Source organism: Lygodium microphyllum, chromosome 6 (assembly GCF_053477565.2).
Source record: "Lygodium microphyllum isolate KBCC chromosome 6, Lygodium_microphyllum_v1.1.10, whole genome shotgun sequence".
Lineage (NCBI taxonomy): Eukaryota > Viridiplantae > Streptophyta > Polypodiopsida > Schizaeales > Lygodiaceae > Lygodium > Lygodium microphyllum.
The window spans coordinates 164259008-164277226 of record NC_141140.1 but is presented as its reverse complement, the minus strand read 5'-3'; positions in this window follow the sequence as shown (position 1 = coordinate 164277226).

Sequence of the window (18219 nt, the reverse complement as noted above, 5' to 3'; positions counted from 1 at the left end):
ATGACTATGGGTGATGCCCAGTCCGTGTGCTCAATTTCGTAAATGAATCTGGCTCGCATCAACTTGTCAATTTCCTCCTTGATAGCATGGGCGTGCTTTGGATTCATGGGGTACGGTCGCTGCTTGACCGGCGTTGCATCCGTTGTCATGGGTATGTTGTGAGTCACAACACTCGGATCTACCCCACGTAGCTCATCTAAAGACCAAGCAAACACATCCTGGTACTCCCGCAAAAGAGTGATGAGGCTGGATTCTTCCTCCGTGGTCAGGTCCTCGGCAATGAACACTGGTCGGGGTGTTTCTTGTTCCAGGGCTAGGTTTATCTCCTTAACCTTGGCTGGCCCTTCGATGGGTTCGCGGGTTTGCCCTTGGCACTTGGCACTTAGCAGAACCACCACCCTATCCCCTCTTTTGAATTTTGAAAAGCGCTTAGGAAGGTCTTGTGGCTTCCTTTGCTCCTCCGATCGCACATTGTTAGGACGCTCTGCTTCATTCTGCTGTAATCGTCGGCGCCTCAGGTGGATAGGTAAGTCTTCCCTGGTGCGTCTGGTCATGGGTGGCCTAGGGATTTCTAGGTCATCCTCTGAAGTGACTTCAGATTCAGAGTCTAATTCCCCATTTTCACTAGGGGAGGTGGTCTCCCCTGGCGGCCGCAGTTCGGATGGCGACTCGGTTCTAAGCATGGCTGCCGTTTTTGGTTGGGTCAGGCCGGCCTGCTTAAAATCCACAGCTCCCATCTGTTCCAACCAAACGTGATCGCATTTTGCACACATGACTCCTTGGTCCAGTCTAAGGGCCAGCCTCGGCTGCGGTTTTGCATCTGCTCAATCTCTCGCCCTTCGGTGTCATATTCTATGGTGTCCATCTCACCCTCACTTCCTTCATCGAAGGGTTGGCAATCTTCGTATTCGTCGCTGGAATCCGCCTCGCTGGTCTGCTCATCGTCCCCCAAGGCCTGCTTTGCCTCATTTTGTTGGTCGGGGACCAATGCCCAGTTGTATCTAAGATTTAGTTCGTGCAGCCTGGTCCACTTCCATTCGGGTTCCTCCAAGAGGTCTTGGAGCAGTGTGAGATTGGCGGCTGTGTTGTGTGCCAGTCGGTCCGTTAGGTGCCCCAGTATTCCCTGGAGTTCTTTCCTGTTGGTTGGCACTTGGGAGGCGACAGGCTTAGGCCCATCATGGAGGCTTGCTGCCATCATGTAGACAGGTGCAGGCTGTGTTTCTCTTGGCTTGCCAACTGTTTTGACAGCCTGCTCATATGCTTCATGATCTGAGAACGGCAGGTCAAGTGTAGCGAGAACATGCATCCAATCCCGCTCGTCCTTTGGGCAGGGGATGTACCTTGTCAAGGACCCATAGGGTTACTTGCTCTGGGTGGTTCCCTTGAGTAGAGTAGAGATGGCATCGAGGTCGACTGGTGAGGTCTTCCAAGTGTCCATCTCTATTCTCACAGCGTCAGTTCGGTTGCCCAGGAAGATCAGGCTGTTACCCCAATCTTCGATAACTCTGGCATTGCGCATCTAGGGTCGACCCAATAAGACATCATAGTCCACTCCCTTCATGACGATGAAGTCGACAGAGAACTGGACTCCTGCAATCTTCACTGGCCAATTCTTCAAGACCCCGAATGGTCTCACTCGCATGCCATTTGCTAGCGTGACGTTAAACCGAGTAGCCTCGACAGGTGGGTTTCCCCACTTCTGTAGCACCGCATGGTTAAGCACACTGACCCCAGCTCCCGTGTCTACGATCCCCTTTCTCGTTGTGTCCCCCAGAGCTAGGACTGGCAGGACTGCGTGCATTTCCGAGCCCTCCGAGAAGGCGTTGACGTGCAGGGATTTAGGGTTTGAGTGTAGCGTCAAACTTGGTAAGTCCGTTTCCGTGTCCTGGTCTTGAGCATTTGCCGGAGCTCGCTCGTGTGGTCCTTCGACCCACTGTTTGAGGTCCTGCCATAGGGTAGAGTGCTGCTGGAGCAGCTCTCCCAGTCCAACTGTTACAGATGTGGTCACTAGTGTGGTTAGGAGATTGCTAAACACTCGTCCTTCCCTTTGTTCAGACTGTCCGGGCCAATGGCCATGGCTGTCTTGTGGTTCAGTTACGTTGAGGCTTGGCCTTGTCGGCACTGCTTGGGGCGTAGCAGCCTTGACAGACTTAGGTTGGGGTAGCGATAACGGCGCACTCATGCTAGAGAGGTCCTCAATCTCATCCTCCATGATGGGCTCGACATCCTTGAGGTGCTGTTGAGCCTCCTTCACCCATTCCTTCACCTTTTCTATGGCTTCCAATTGCCGCCTGGGGTGTGGGTATTCCCCTACCTTAGCGCTTTCCTATTGGGCAGTTCTAGGGGCTAAAGTCTCCACCTCTGCATCTGAGACTTTCTTTCCGTGGGGTAAGGTCGTAATGCTGTCGGTCTTTAGTGTGACCTTAGCCTCTGACCTCTTCTTTTTCCGCCTACGGCTTTTCTTTCCTACTGAGGTGGCGTCGAGATTGCTAGGTCCTGGCAGAGAGACGCCGGCCTGCTTTGTTTGTGCTCGGGTCATCACTCGTAGGGGGATAGGTGTGGCCTCTCCATCGGGGTTTTCAACACCAAACAGTTCCAGTGGGACAGACGGTAAATTAGCTGTACCAAATGGCGGCTTCCGTTTTGGGCAATCTATGAAAAGATGAGTGATTCCGCACTCTGGACACCTTTGGTCAGCTTTGTCCCTACTTTGCTGCTCTCTTTCTGGGCAGCGTGATGAAACGTGACCGGGATGTCCACATGTCCAACAAGTGACTGGATCCTGTGGCTGCCCTCCCAGGCCTCTACCCCGTCCTCGTCCGAGTGCCATCACCGGTACTGGTCAGTAATCCATGAGGATTGCATTGCCCTCGTCATCATGCGAGACGTAAGGGTACATGTAGGTCTCTTCGTCATTGGGCTCCTCTACGTTGTGCACAGGAGCATCGCTCGGTGGGTGGGTCACATAGGGACCAGGCAGTCTAGGCATACCGGTAGGATTTATGTCCAGCCTAGGGACTGCTGGCTTCGTGTCGTTAGGTGCTGGTAGGGCAAGAGGAGCTCCCCTTCCGTAGAATGGCTGTAACCTATTAGCCGGGTAGAGCTGGCCGTAGGGCTGTGTGTACGGCAGCCTTCGTGGTAGTCTGCAGTGTGTGGCATCATGGCCGAACCTTCCGCAGTTAGCGCAGGGTCTTGACATTCTGCTGGCAGGTGATTTCCTCCGCAGTACACACACTGGACGTGCGGACGCGTAGGCCGCCTTAGCATGTCTGGTATTTTGGCCAGTTCTGTCTTGACCTCGGCCAAGCCGTGGTCCGTCTCGGCGGCCTTCCCCTTATCGTGGGACAATGCATTGAATCGCTCACTAGAGGTTGGCGTTCGTTCTAAACTCCGTGGGTTGATTTCTTCTAGGTTCGAGCTCCTGGAGCTCCGCTCCTTCAGCTGGTCATCGACCCTAATGGCTTTCTCAAAAACCCTAGCCACTACGTCCCTTTGCAAGCTCGAGTTGCCTGCCAGTGCTTTGTACAATTATTCATCCCGAATCCCGCTGATGAACACGATTGACACAGCCCTGTCAGTCGGTCTTTCACCCAAGGGGATTCTCTTAAGGAGGCTTCTCACGTAGGTCACATAGTCGCGGATGCCCTCCTTCTCCTTCTGCTTGACGTTCATCAGACGCACTAGCAGGTTGTCAGAGTATCCGGGTTCGGCAAACCTCTTGAAAAAAAGGTCCTTGAGGTTATTGAAGTTGGCTCATTCTATAGCATCTAGGCTCATATACCACGTCCTACCCTTATCGCTTAAGCAAAGTCCGAATGCTTGCGCACGTTGGGCATGGTCGTTGAGGCCATTGGCTTCGCAGACCTGCTCGAACTGCTCGACAAAGCTGTACGGGTCGTCCGGTGGCTGGTACTTGTCGAGTTGCTTAGCGACGATAGGTATTTTGGCTTGGCCCTTTGAACTCTGGGTTGCCCCTAGCCCTGCAAGTAGCGAGGTTGCTAGCGCAGCGGCACTTTGCTCCACCGCGGTGTTATCGAGCAACCGCTTCATGAGGAGCTCGCCCAGCATCAGGTCTTCCTCGAGTACTCGTTCCTGGTCCGTTCGGTTTCGGCTAGCCAAGTTCAACACTCACTGCACCTCATGCAGCTCCATGCTTTGCCTTAGGCTCCTGGCTTGTTGGTCCCTATTATAGTCTGCTATGCCCTACAATGCCTTGCGGGCTAGCCTCCTCTCTTCCTCTAGGTCTGCAATGATTGCCTCCGCCGTCCTGCCATGGTGTTCGTACCTGGCATGCGCATCGTAACTGCTCACCATTTGCTGTATGGCTTCTAGAGATGCGCTAACATCTAGCTCCCCTGCAAACTGATGATCTGAGCCTCCCTCTGTCATGGTGGAATTCTCACGCCTGGTTGTAAGTCAGATCCTTGTCATTGTCGCTCCTTGCTTGATCCTGCCCTACGCTCTGTGCGTTCGTTACGCTTGGGTTTTCTCCTAGTGGTGGGTTTTTTGGCAATTTATCTAAGTGAGTTCTTTTTAATTTTTGAATGCAGTGCTCAACTTAGGGTCACTCGTGAGCGTGTTGTCCCTCGTGCACTCGTGCTCAAACAGGCTTTCGACTTTCCTAAGTGTTCGTCAAGTGCGGAAATTCAATCAGAGTGCTGTGAGTGCTTTCCCTGCGTCTTGCTCACTCTTGCTCGTTTTGGGCCTGACAGGCTTTGCTACTCTAGTCCTGGCTGCCTTATGGGTCATAGGGCCCTATGCTGCTTCTTGTTGCTCACGTGGGGGTGGGCCACTGGGGAAGTGCCCCAGTGTGTCCCTGGATGGGTCAGGTTTTGTTTTGGTTTGACTCAGGGAATCGGACGTCCAATTTACCAATGGTCCGATTTACCAGTGGTCCGTTTTACTAGTGGTCCGATTTACCAGTGGTCCGATTGTGGGGATTGGACCAGGTATGTTAGGGCGAAGTGGGGGTCTTGGGGTCCGCGTGTCCGATTCTCAAGAATCGAACGGTGTCGTATTGCTGCGCATTTGAGGTGTGTAAACCACCCAAAAGTTGTGCATGAGATTTGTTACTTTGTACATATTTAGTTGTTATGTTTGCTCTTTCATTCTATGCCGAAGATGGAGTTGTGGGATCGCATTCTCTCATGGGCGAAAGATACTCTGAGGAGGATGCAAAGGTTATTGTGGTGCAAATTTTGAACATAGTATCCTTCTACCACTAGCAAGGTGTGAAGGCTATTGACTTTTGGTCTATTGGTTTTTGTCAAGCCAGAGGAGAGACTTAATGACATCATGGGAAGTGCCTACTTGTTACACCTCATACAGCACAGAGGCTGATGTTTGGGAGCATTGGAGTTATTACTTATATTCTTCTTTGTGAAAGTCGGTTTTTTGGGGCTTTGCACTGAGTTGGGGATATTTCGGGCTGTAGAGAGCTTTATGGGCTGTTTTGTTTTTGCTTTTTCGGAGAACCTTAGCTTGGAATGGGGCTTAATCAGAAAATAGGAAAATGATAAAAAGAGAGGATCAATGTTGGATGGATTGGAGGGAAATCCGAAAAGGGAGGAAAGTTTTGAACGATGGAGAAAAGCGGGAGGGGGGAACCTTGCTTTAAGGAAAAAGGAGCCTATTTTGGTGAAGAAAGGCAGAAACAGGGGAGGAGAGTGCGGGCACAACTCATCCTCTGCTGGCAGCAAGTGTGCCCTTGAGAAAACGCAAGAAAAAAAAGCTACGGAACGGTGTGGATGTTCCTCCATACTTGTACGAGAATGCAGCAGCTGCCCTTCAATGATACAGTGACAGACAGGCTCATGGTGAGAACAACAGCAAATCATCCATAGGATGATCATTACTACTCGTCTTACAGCGCGAGTCTAGAGCTCCCGCATTGTTTTGAATTTCCCCTCATGTACAGTTCTCAATGCACCATCACGCATTGAAGGTAGCAAGATTTCAAAAAAGTTGTAAATGATGGCAAAGACTGCCGAGTGTTTCCCTCTTATTTTGTGGTAGCTCTTGTTCTTACTTTGTCTAAATCTCACATCGTTGGAGGGCTCAGACTTGCCTGCACTTGGGTTGGCACCATTCTCTTCAGCTTTCATCATCTGCCCTATCCTTTCTTACACTTGGATCACGCCATTGCAAAAGAAGCAGGCTTCATAGACTGCGCTGCCTGCGAAATCCACAGATGCCCTGCAAGCTGGACAAGCCGAAGACTCCTTGTAAAATTTCAGCGGCAGATGATGTGGATCGATTGGTAGCTACGAGAACATGTTGAAGGAGCCTCTATAAGCAGCAAGTGTTCGATGTTTGGGACCATGCTATCGTCGTCCTCTTCGTCCGTTTGAATGACGAATACTTGGCGCAGAATTCTGGGACAACTCAGGCTCACTTGATTGCTTCCGTCAGATTATCCAGAAAGAGGGTGCTAAGTCCTTGTTCAAGGGTGCAGGAGCTAATATTCTGCGAGCCATTGCTGGTGCTGGTGTGTTGGCTGGATACGATCGCTTGCAGCTGATCTTTTTCGGCAAGACCTATGGCTCTCTTCTGCGGTCGACAAGATGCAGATCTTTGTGAAAACCTTGACGGGCAAGACAATCACGTTAGAGGTTGAGTCCTCTGACACTATCGACAATGTGAAGGCCAAGATTCAAGATAAGGAAGGGATTCCCCCTGACCAGCAGCGTCTGATCTTTGCCGGAAAGCAGCTCGAGGATGACCGAACCCTTGCTGATTACAACATCCAGAAGGAATCCACCCTGCACGTGTTTACTTTATTGTGGCAGAGGTTGAAGAATACAAAAACGGAGAGCAGGGAATTAAGGGTGTAGAAGAAGAGAAAGATGAAGCAAGCATCGTTGGATGATTCGAGATGCAGGAGGATTGCAGCTGATTCTCTGAATGCAGAGTAGGCGCAAGGAATTCTGTAATCCTGGTCTCTCGTACGCGCGACCCACACACCTGCAAGAGATGCACCATGTAGAATCTCAATTTAGCCTAGCATGCATCAAATCTATAGCTTCCGCAAGCTCCTTATCATTGGTGGATAGCGAAGGGTCGCACATTCATGCCTGAATCACGACCACTCTTCAAAAGGGTGAACGATCGCAACTCTCATTGACACGCGTTACCAGCTTCTCAGAAGGACAAATTGGCAGAGTAATTCAGAGGAGATCGAAGCACTGGACGGACAGGAGCTTTTTGTTATGAGAGGGCAAGTGTTATGACTGAATGCCCAGAAATAGTGCAATGCTGTGCCTGAAGAGGATATCTGGCAGCTCATCTTCGGATTCTTATCCCTTCATTTTCTCCAGTTGCTCTGACTCATATCTAGGCTTCGATCTTCATCGCTCTTGTCGCTCCTGTTTTGATCACAGGCTTTCAGATTTTGAATACCAGAAGTTAGTTAAACAGAGACAGCTCTGATTCCAGGGCTGCAGGTGGTGCAGAGATACCATGATCACAAACACCTATCTGAACTGAAGTCTGCAATTCTGGATTGGAGAAAAGGATAGGTAACGGGCTTTCAGGAGATCAGTGGAGTTCATCTCGAATGATTTTGGACCTTGAGATCATGAAGAAGAGCATCAAGAAGTTTAAGTGACCTCAATGCAATTGCAAGATCTTCGTCAAACCAAATTGGCTACCTGCCTTTCGATGATAAAAATTGGTTAAACCTGTATAAGAGGATAGACAAAGATGATTGCTGTCACAACTTGGACAGTAAATGCAGTGTTGGTTTGAAAGTGTTGCAGACAGGCTGAAAACTGTCAACTTCTTCTCCCTGCTGTGTGTGCTCCTTCTTGGCTTATGAAGAACTGTTGATCCATTCAATAAAAAGGGCTGTGTACGACCGTGAATAATATTGATACTTCTTTCCAGATAGTGTGGTAGAGGCAACATATTTGATACATGTTTACAAAAGCAAGCAAGTAAGATGTGAAACAACCAGGTTCATGTGGTTCCATACATACAACATTGGATTTCCTTTATACAATCTATGAAATCACGTTCATTGTCATTATACTGTTCTTCAGTACCTGTCACAAAATAGGTGGTTTCTAAGAGTTGTATCTTTACAACTGATCAATAACATAGGAAAAAATTGCAGTCATATCAGGCCTGAACTGAAATTAAGTGTTGTTGGGCATGATTGATGAAAATATTCTTTTGCTCAATGCACATTATGTCGGAGTTGCTGTTGCAAATTTGTATTCATTCACTTGATTGATCTTCCATCTTGAAATTAATCAAGGTCCTCTGTGGATGTGACATTGCTTTCACAAACCCTTCGACAACGGGCGAGTGTGCGAGGAATCGGTCCGATCGGACCGGTCGATTCGATTCTTTCTGGTCCGATTATGGATGGGTCCGATTCTGGGGATCGGACCGGACATGGTCCGACTGGTGACGTGTATTACTCCGTCTGATCGGACCGGGTGGGTCCGAGTCAGAGCGTCCGAGTGGTCCGAGTAGTTGGGTCGGACAAGTTGGTCCGGGCGTCCGATTCTAAAAAAAAGGGGACAGTCGGTCCGAGTGCCACGTGGCACGTCCATTCGGATCAGTTAGTCCGAGTCTAGTGATTGAACGGGTTGTTCCGATCGGACGGTTGTCCAAGTGTCCGATTCTGGGAATCGGACACTGGGTCGGCCGTCCGATTCCGCCGGTCCGATGGGTCACGCACACCAATTTGCTCGATTTTCACTAGGTGTATTGTCCTATTGGTCGTGCGATTACCCCGCGACAGAGCTGAAGTGGAGCAGACGAGATCGATTACCTGAAGTCGCCAAATGCGATGTCCTCCTAGCTCCAGTCGATGGACAACTGCCCAGCTGGCTCACTCTTTCACTCTCTATCTCTCTCACTCTCCGTTGGTTGGAAATGGGGTCCTCTAGCCCTCCCAGAGTTTATACCCTGCTAGTTCTGCCCTACACACTACAAGTTCCTTCCCTGGCGTTTCCTATGCCATTACCTTGCATCTACTCCATTTTTTCCCTTTGTTCCTGTGATTTTTCCCCTGTTTCACAGTAGCAGCCCTCTGCCTTTTCGTGTGTGATTCCCTACTGCTAATCTATCCTAAACACATCTTGAATCGAAAGCAAAACACTGAACTAATTTCTCCTTGTTTTCCAGTGATTAATAATCGGATTGTTCCAAAACACTTACCTGTTCTGAAGATCAAAAACACCAGACTTCCTACCTATCTCAAGCTCCGTTTCAGGGTGAATGCCCTACTTCGATGCTCGATATGGGGGGCACGAGTGCTCGAGCTTGAATCCGTTGGTCCCGGCAAAATGGAACCAAAATGTGGGAGCTTTCGCTCAACCGCCAAGACCCACGGACCGCTTATTGGTTCAAGCGTTCCAAGCGAGCTCTCATGGCTATCTCTCACCTAGCCGACGCGCCGTCGATCCTACGAATGCAATGAACTTACCTTGATGCTCGATCGAGTACCCTCCTCTCTCTCACACTTCGGTAGCTCCACGATTCTTGATGCTAGCTCAAGCATCCTCAAGCCTCCTCCATCTCCAAGCCTCATCCTCCATAGCCGCGCGCACAAGAGAAGATAAGAAAGGAGAAGGGGAGAGGAGATGGTGGAGAGCTTCACCCTCTTGATTCCTCACTCTCTCACACACTCACTCCCTCACACTCTCACACTCCCTCTCTCAAGAGCATACACAAGCAAGAAGGAGAGAAGAAGAGAGGAAGAAGAAGACTAGTTTTGCCACACCAAAGAATGAGCTCTTCATTCACTTTTCAACTTTATATACAAAACCCTACTTCCCTTTTGGGCGGTCATTCCCTTTTTCCCTTTTTTACAGGCCCTGTTTTCCATTGTCCTTTTATCTTCCTTGCTTCCTTTTCACTACCCTTCTATATTTACAAATAGCACGGGTGAGAGCCGGCACTCTTTTACAAGATTTTAGGGTGCGCTTTTTATGCGCCTTTCCCTTTTCGTGGTTGCCTCGGTCTTTAACGGTTGTCCTTGTGCTTTTATCCTTTTCTCCTTCTTTTCCTTTCGTCGGGTTGCCTTTTTTCCACCTTTGCCCTGCGTCTTTTCCACTTTCTTTCGCTTTCTTCGTGTTGGGGTTAACATGGTTGGAAGCCAGGATGCACTTGTACTGAGCGGGGAAAACTCCAAAAGTTTTCCCAACATCTTTGAATATGTCCCTCGTAACCAATGGCATGCATCTTTGTTTCCCTTAAAAACTTAGGATTCCGCAATGCCACTTGGATAATCTCTAAGCCACTCAAAAAGAGCTCACATAGCACATCACCTAGCAATGCAGTAGTTCTTCTTGGCCAAAGCCTTAGAATATCATCAAAGGCTCTAGTATATTCTTTACTAGAAGGATATGACTCTTGCCTCATCTACATCAGCTGCCCTAAAACTTGGGTCATAGGCACCTTCTTTTCATAATCATCTAAAAATCGATCACTTAACTCCTCAAAGGATTTAATAGACCCCCTTGGGAGGCTCCAGTACCATTTTCTAGCCTCTCCCTTTAGGGTAATTGAGAATACGAGCATCCGATGAATATCATTGAACCCACTTGCAAGGCAAGTTAGGTCGTATTCTCGTAAATGCACCATTGGATCCTCATTAACCAGCCCATGAAACACCAGGAGATCCCTATAAGGAGGAGGGCATTTAGTCCTTTCCTTCAGGATCAGCACTGGGCTATTAAAATCCTCATATTCATGACCTAACTCTAGTGTCTTGGGTCTCTAACCTCTTCCTTTTCCACCTTTACTGGTGTAGGGAGGTTAATATTATCCTTAATGTCCCTTTCTGCCAACTGATAAAGTGGTCTAGGGAGACCTATAGCTCTTAGCATGTCATTCTGATCCTTTCTTAGAGGATCTTCCATATCTTGCCCCTTCCTAGGTAGTTCCATGATGTCTTTATCTAGGAGCTTGTGCCCCTCATCAAAAGAAAACTTATCCTTAACAATTAGGACCTGGGGACCGTGTCTTTTAAGCAACGGTTTTCCCTTTACATCTAGGGCTTCTAACATCCTTGTGATGCTTAAAATTTTGGCATGATGCCCCACCACATGGGATGTTTCAGCCATAACTGCACTCCACTGTGTGTTGAGTTTTTCCCATGGCACTATGGCTTTAGCATAGTCACTTGTTGATGCCATGACCGCCATAGCTTCCAACATACTTATTCCATGCTCTCTAGGTGGATGGATGGTTATACATGATTTCTCTTGGGTAGAGACCACACCAAGGCAAACCTTGGCCCATGCCATCGCATTAGAGGATGGGGTAACCACTAATTGGTTACTCTTGTCATCACCTAAATTATCTTCTGTAGAGGACTCATGCTCTACATGACTAGCTAAGTCCATCAGTAAGTTTTGTATAGGGAAAGCCAAGGTTTTTCATCCTTGAACAAACCCCATTTTATGGTTAGCTTAGCATACTCCTAGGAAATGATAAACTTAGGTCCCTTTACAACCTAGATTCGGAGATCACCACTTATAGGCAGCTCCTCGCAAACGCACCACTAATGGGACCTAAAATGGGCCGGCACTGGCTATGGCACTAGCCAGACCTAATGCATATGATAGACAACCCCACCACCACGGCCTCGCAGCGTCTAAAACTCACTTTGCACTAAATGCTTATGACTATTTTGTGTTTGTATCCAATATCCAATATGTAGTCCAATGTTCACCTTCCCTTCTCCTCAGAGGGAGATCCCATAATATATAGGCATAATGCCTCATAATACACACATAGGGAAGCACCTCTCGGCTGACTGCCGTTGCGGCTCCACTGCGACTCTCCTACACCTCAGGGATTGGCCCCAAGATGCGTCGCTAACACATATAACATTTGCACAAACTCCACTCTTTCATAATTTAGCGTTCCAGGAGATTTTGATTTTCCTCACAAAACTTTCCCCAATGGAAGCACCCATCTAAACCTACAGCTTGGGTTTCCTGTCCTCTCAGTGTTGGTCAAAGTTTATCAAACAAGTGCAATGCATTCTAGGAGATACCACGTGGCATGCTTGATGCAAGGTGTATGACGATTGTGCACAACCATTTCATGATTAAAAAACAACCATGTGAGGTGCGAAAAACAACCCTTTCATGAATTTTAACCACGCGTTATGTACTGCGCTGCATTAGGGACTAGCATCAGAACTTCCGTGCTACTAGTCACCTATATTTAATTATGGAACGATCCCTGAATGCTATGCACAAAGAGAAAAATCAGAATTTGTATCTTTTCAGCAATTAGATCATCGCAAAAACTTCCTCCCCCCTTTATCATTTAGATGTTGCTGCAGTGCATAGGTGTAAATGGTTGTCTTGTGTCATTTTTGTATGAAAAAAATAATAAACACGTACTATAACACAAAGGACGAGGCCAAACTAAGGCTTAACCTCATGCTTTAACCTTGCAAAACATTCACGCACATAAATTTTATTTTTTCATATTTTTTGAGCGTAAAAATCCTAATTTTCTATATTTTTACTATTTTTTCCTATTTATTATTCATGGAAAATAGTTATTTTCTGATTTATTTATTTTGGCTTATTATTTTGACTAAAAATTAACATTTTCTCTCAGTTTATCCCATTTCCACTCCTTTTTCCCAACTCAAAATCGAAAAAACCACCGATTTCCATTAAAAATGACATTTTACGGGTTTTAAAGTTTTTAAGTTGCATGGCTTACCCCATGTCATAGTACATGACCGAGACACCAAATTTATGAGTTAGTTTTGGTAGACAATTTTCAGCTCCATGGGGACCGAATTGGCTTCGTCTACAGCCTATCATCCCCAAACAGATGGGCAGACCGAGAGAGTTAATAAGTGGCTTGATAGCTATTTGCAACATTTTTATCATGACGTGCAAAATTCTTAGGATGTATGACTGCACTTGGCTAAATTTTCTTACAACAACTCCACTCATTTGAGCATTGGACTCTCTCCCTTCGAAGCACTGTATGGTTATCGGATGCCCCTTCCTACCGTGATCTTCAATGAAAAGCTCCACCCCCTTGGAAAAGAAGAGTTGGACCGCGTGCAAGCATTACTTCAATAATGCAAGGTAAACCTCAAAAGGGCTCAAGAGCACATGAAGATCCATGATGATACAAAAAGAAGACCCCTTGACTTTCAAGAGGGTGAATTGGTACTCCTCAAGGTCCCCAAGTCCCATTATGCTACACTAAAGGACGGTTCTTGCAACAAGTTGGCACACCGTTACTATGGGCCCTACAAAATCATTAAGAAGGTTGGGGACTTGGCTTACCATCTCCTACTCCCTCCCACTACAAAGATCCATGATGTCTTCCATGTGAGCCAATTGAAACCTTTCATTGGCACTCCCAAAGATCATGTAGAGGAGCTATCACCCATAGATGAGAATGGCCTTATCCAGTATATTCCTGAAGCAGTCATTGGGCAACGTGAAAAGCAACTCCGCACCCACTCCATACATGAATACCTAATCAAATGGCAGGGCCTACCAATAGAGGAAACCTCTTGGCACCCAACATCTATTTTGGATGAATTTTCACACCTCAAGGAGGCCGTATTGGTTGGAACTTAACCATGACACCTGTTTTGGGTTGCAGTTTGCATCTGGACAGCCACCTACACCAGTTTTGGTCCTTGTCCATTTTTAGCCCCATTTTCCATAAATGGACTGAAAGTACACCTTGAGGGCTCCATGCCAACACCTTACTTGCCCCGATCGAAGTTCCTTAGTGGAAGCTATGGCTGTTTTTCTCCAGCCATACCATTTGGGACAACACACTAGTAATTCCTGGACAGCCCTCTATTTTGTAACAGTTTTGGTCCTGACCTAATTGCAGTCCTGCCCCACCCACATGGGTTGAAAGTACATCTCATGGCCTCCGTAAAGACACCTCAACTGTCCCATTTGGAGTTTCTCACACAAATTTATGGCTGGTTTCCTACAGCACACCCTTACAGTCCATGACTATATCCCTTGTTTTTTAGGACAAAAACTTGATGAGAGGGGATGGTTTGTAATGAATGGGGATCACGGGAACATGGCATGGGAATATACCAGTCACACTGACGGTATATAAGGTGTAAAAGGGTATTTTGAGGTATCACAGAAATTATCAAGAAACTTTATTTTCACCTTCTCAAGCTTCCATGGCTTCTTCTTCTTCTTCCTTTTCTTCTTCCTTTTTCCCTCTTTCTCTCTCTTCTTCTTGCCTTTCTCTCTCCTCTCCCTCTTCTCCTGTAGTCCTTCTCTCTCTCCTTCCCCTTAGTTAGGACAGCTAGGTCTCTTTCATTACAATGTACGACATGTCAAATGTATTCAACTGTGAGACATCGGTATGGATTGCAACCCACATATCCATTGTCTCTTCATTTTAAGTGGGTGGTGGATTTGGTTACAATGGCTACAGGTCTTTGGCAAATGAGATATCTTGTGCTTGCTTGTGAAGACTTTACTAATCAAATGGAAGGGAGAGCTCTACGTACTAAGACGACAATTGCCGTATGTACTTTTCTCTTAGAAGAGATCTTTTGTCGATATGGTTGTGTGGGAAAAATTACAGCAGATAGGGGTGAGTTGGATGCAGATGAAGCTCATGATTTCTTTGCACGGTTGGGGATAAAGCTTGCTTTAACTTCAACCTATAACCCTAAAGGAAATGGAAAAAGTGAAAGAGGTCATCCACCTATTGTGAAGGCATTGGCAAAAGCATGTGGAGAGAAGATAAAAGAGTGGCCACGATTGCTCCCTTATGCTTTGTGTGCTGACAGAACAACAAATAGTGCTGTTACAGGATATATCCATGCAGAATTGATGTATGGTAAAAAACCTATCATACTGATAGAAGAGATGACAGTCACATGGAGTGTGTTACCTTGGGAGGAGGAGTTGAATCAAGAGGAGTTGTTGGCCTTACGCATTAGACAATTGGAAAGAAAGTTAGAAGACATAGAGGCAGCAACTGCAAAGTTAAGGGCAGCAAGGATACAGAACAAGAAACGGTTTGACAAAAGACATAGATTGAGACAAAGAACCATACAAGATGGGGATTGGGTATTGGTTTATGATAGCAGTTTAGATAACCAGCATAGTGCCATGCGTAAAGTTTCCAAAAGATGGTTTGGACCGTATGTGGTAATACATGTGCTTGATAATGCTACTTATGCATTAAATGAGCTAGATGGGACAACCATAAAACTTTCGATAGTAGGAAAAAGAATCAAATTATTCAAAAGGCGGGAATCTACTGCTTATGAGTTGCCAGAATTGGAAGAAAATAGTGGCCATGATACAGGGGCTAGCCAGGAAGATATGGAAGATGAAGAAGTAAAGGATATGGTTGCAGAGGATGAGAAGGACTCAAAATCTAGTGACAACTAGGATTTTGGCACATACCAGAGGATGTGCAGGTTTAGAGGGGATGGATGTTGTGATGTTATGAGGACGCAGTGTGAAAAAGTATGGAATGCATCATCATTCAACTTCTCTATTGATCTAGAGAGTCAATGTGATGTGAGCCATTAGTACTAGTGTGAGTTGCATGGATTATCCAAAAATACTAGAGTTTTTGATAATTTTAGTCTATTTTTGATATTATTTATTGTAAAAATCCAAAAAATTTAGAAAAAGCTTCTAGATTAGGATGGCATGCAAAAAACTAGTTGCTTTTTCAGCCAATTAGGAGATTTTTCATAAAAAAAGACAGATTGACGAAATTACGCGCGTCATGATCGCTACAAACAGGCTGAAAACTGTAGATTGAACGGAAGGAAGAATAAGGAGTGATCTGGGAGATCTGTAATCAGGTGTCCTCAAGTTTTACCCCCCTTTCAAAGCCAACGGAGCCATTAGGTTTGGGTTCTGGGCAGTAGAGAAAGAGCTGATTTTTTTAATCCATGTTTTTGGTCTACGAAGGAGCTCCAGGAGAACTAATGCCTGGATATTGCTTCTGAGTAGTGTAAAGATTCTAGGTTCTTTCAATACATATTGTTTCAATTCATTGTGATTTGGTTTTGTAATGTTTACCACTTGAATATTCTCTATCTTCTCTTCCATCTCCTATCTCTACTTCCTTCTACTTCTGATCCCCGGTGGATTTGACCTTTTGACAAAAACCCCTCTGACACCGGCAATCAAGGCATGAAGTCCTGGGCATATGTTAATATGTTTGTGGAAGGTCTGAGTAGTCATTGCCTCCTGTAAAGGCATTGTCAAGCATTAAAAGACATGTTTTAGAATGCAATCCTAGTGACCGTGTTCTTCTGACCTGCTCGGTGGCCATTCTAGGAGTTTCTGTTAGTTGTGAGGTAGTTAGAAAAGTCTGCCAGACAAAATCATAATGCAAAGAAGAAAAATCCCAAATAGCTGAAAATATATGAATATATGGAGGTGTGTAAAAAGGGGTTCTAACTCCTATAAAAATAGAAAAGGAAAGAAAGCAAAATCCTTGAGCAGTTGTTCATTACCTTGTGAAGGCCTAATAGGTTCCTGGGAACAAGTCAGACCTAGGGGCCGATGCCTTGTTTTCCTGGGGGTGGCAGCTAGCTATAAAAATAAGAATAAGAATACAAGACAGTTGGAGCAAAAATAAAAGTGAGCATTAGAAAAGGATTACATGTCGCCTTGCGAGGGCTTGGTAGGTTCTTGGGTACCAAGATAGGACCTGAGGCCCATGCCTTGTTCTCCTTGGGTCACTATGCTCAGCTCCCTCCTTTTTACACGCCCGATTATGGAAAATAAAAGGCTAAATGGACAATGTGCTAAAAGACAATTTTCTTGATCATGCTATAGGGCTCCTGGTTGAGTTATCCTCAGTTCGGACCACCACTTAGGATGAGCTCTCTGATAGTTCTTTTTAGCTTGGCCGTATTGGAGCAGTCGGTTAGTGACTAGTTTTGGCCTTCTATTGGATTATGCTAGGCCTACTCCTTGTGGATTTCATGTCTTGGTTTTTTTCAAGGGGTTGGGTGAAAGCTGTGATGTGTTTTGTTGAGTATTTTCTGTATCAGCTTGATGCTCTTTGTGGTTGTGTTGATGTGCGGATCTGTCCGTGGGGTTCGACAGGCTGAGTCGCCCTATCCCGTGGTTGCCAATGAGAGTTGTGTTTTAGGAGCTAACTTTAAGCCAATCTAGAAGTGATTAGAGCTCCTTTTAAAGCGGAAACATGGTCGAGATGAGTCAACAAGCCAATTTTCATGAAAAATCAAATGGTGGCGAATGGCTAAGCTAGAGTTTTCTTGGATACATTTTGACATCAAGAATCCTACGCAAGTCTCGGTTCGTCAATCGGAGGTCGTTTAACCCCCGATTTAATCCCCGCAAGGTTTGGCGTTATAAAGCAGCTACCAGATCATGAAGCCATAAAGTGTGTGGAAGAGGCCACACTGATGGAGTTCGACGCCACGAAGTGGCCTGTCCAGTCGGATTGCAAATCGGAGTTCGTTTACCCTCTCAAAATTGAAATATCCACTTGCGAGATAGTGTGAATACAAAAAGATGAACTGGTTATTTTAATGTTTTAAACCTTAGGCTTAATAAAAGCCTTGAAACTAATGCAAAAATTGTTGAATAGAGGTAAGCATCAATGCGGCTCCTCATTTTTGCTCGATGCCTCTCCGATTCAAACCCATTAGAGAGAGGGAGATTCTTGATCAGGGTAGAGAGAGGAACAAGATGGCTGTAGTCTTGCCCATTTTAATGGAGGATTTAAAAATCTCATTTTTTAGTATTTCTCTCTCCTCCCTCTTTCTCCCCTCTATGGGCCCCCTGTTCATGCGCACTATCTTGAAGGAGGAATTGGAAAGGAGATTGAAGCAAATGATGATGGAGATTAATGGAGATGTTAAAGATTGATGTGTAGCATGGAATTGAGAGCAATGGAGGCTCTGTTCGCTAGTCACACAGTCATTTAATGCGTCTCAGGTTTCATAGAAACATGGTATGACTATTTTTTATGAAAGAAATGAAGCTTTTTTAATATTTTATGATCGAAATGATGTTCTCATGTGATGAAAAATTGTTTGAGTGCTAGTTGCATCATGTTTAATTGTTGTCTATTAGAAATTTCTGATTTCATAATGATTTACATGTGCTATTTAAATCTCGCAAAACTCGAAATGTGGTTTTCAAGGGTAAAATGATGGTTTTGTGGTTTTGGGTGGGTGAAATGTGTTTCTATGGGGGAAAATGGAAAATAAATTGAATTTTAGTA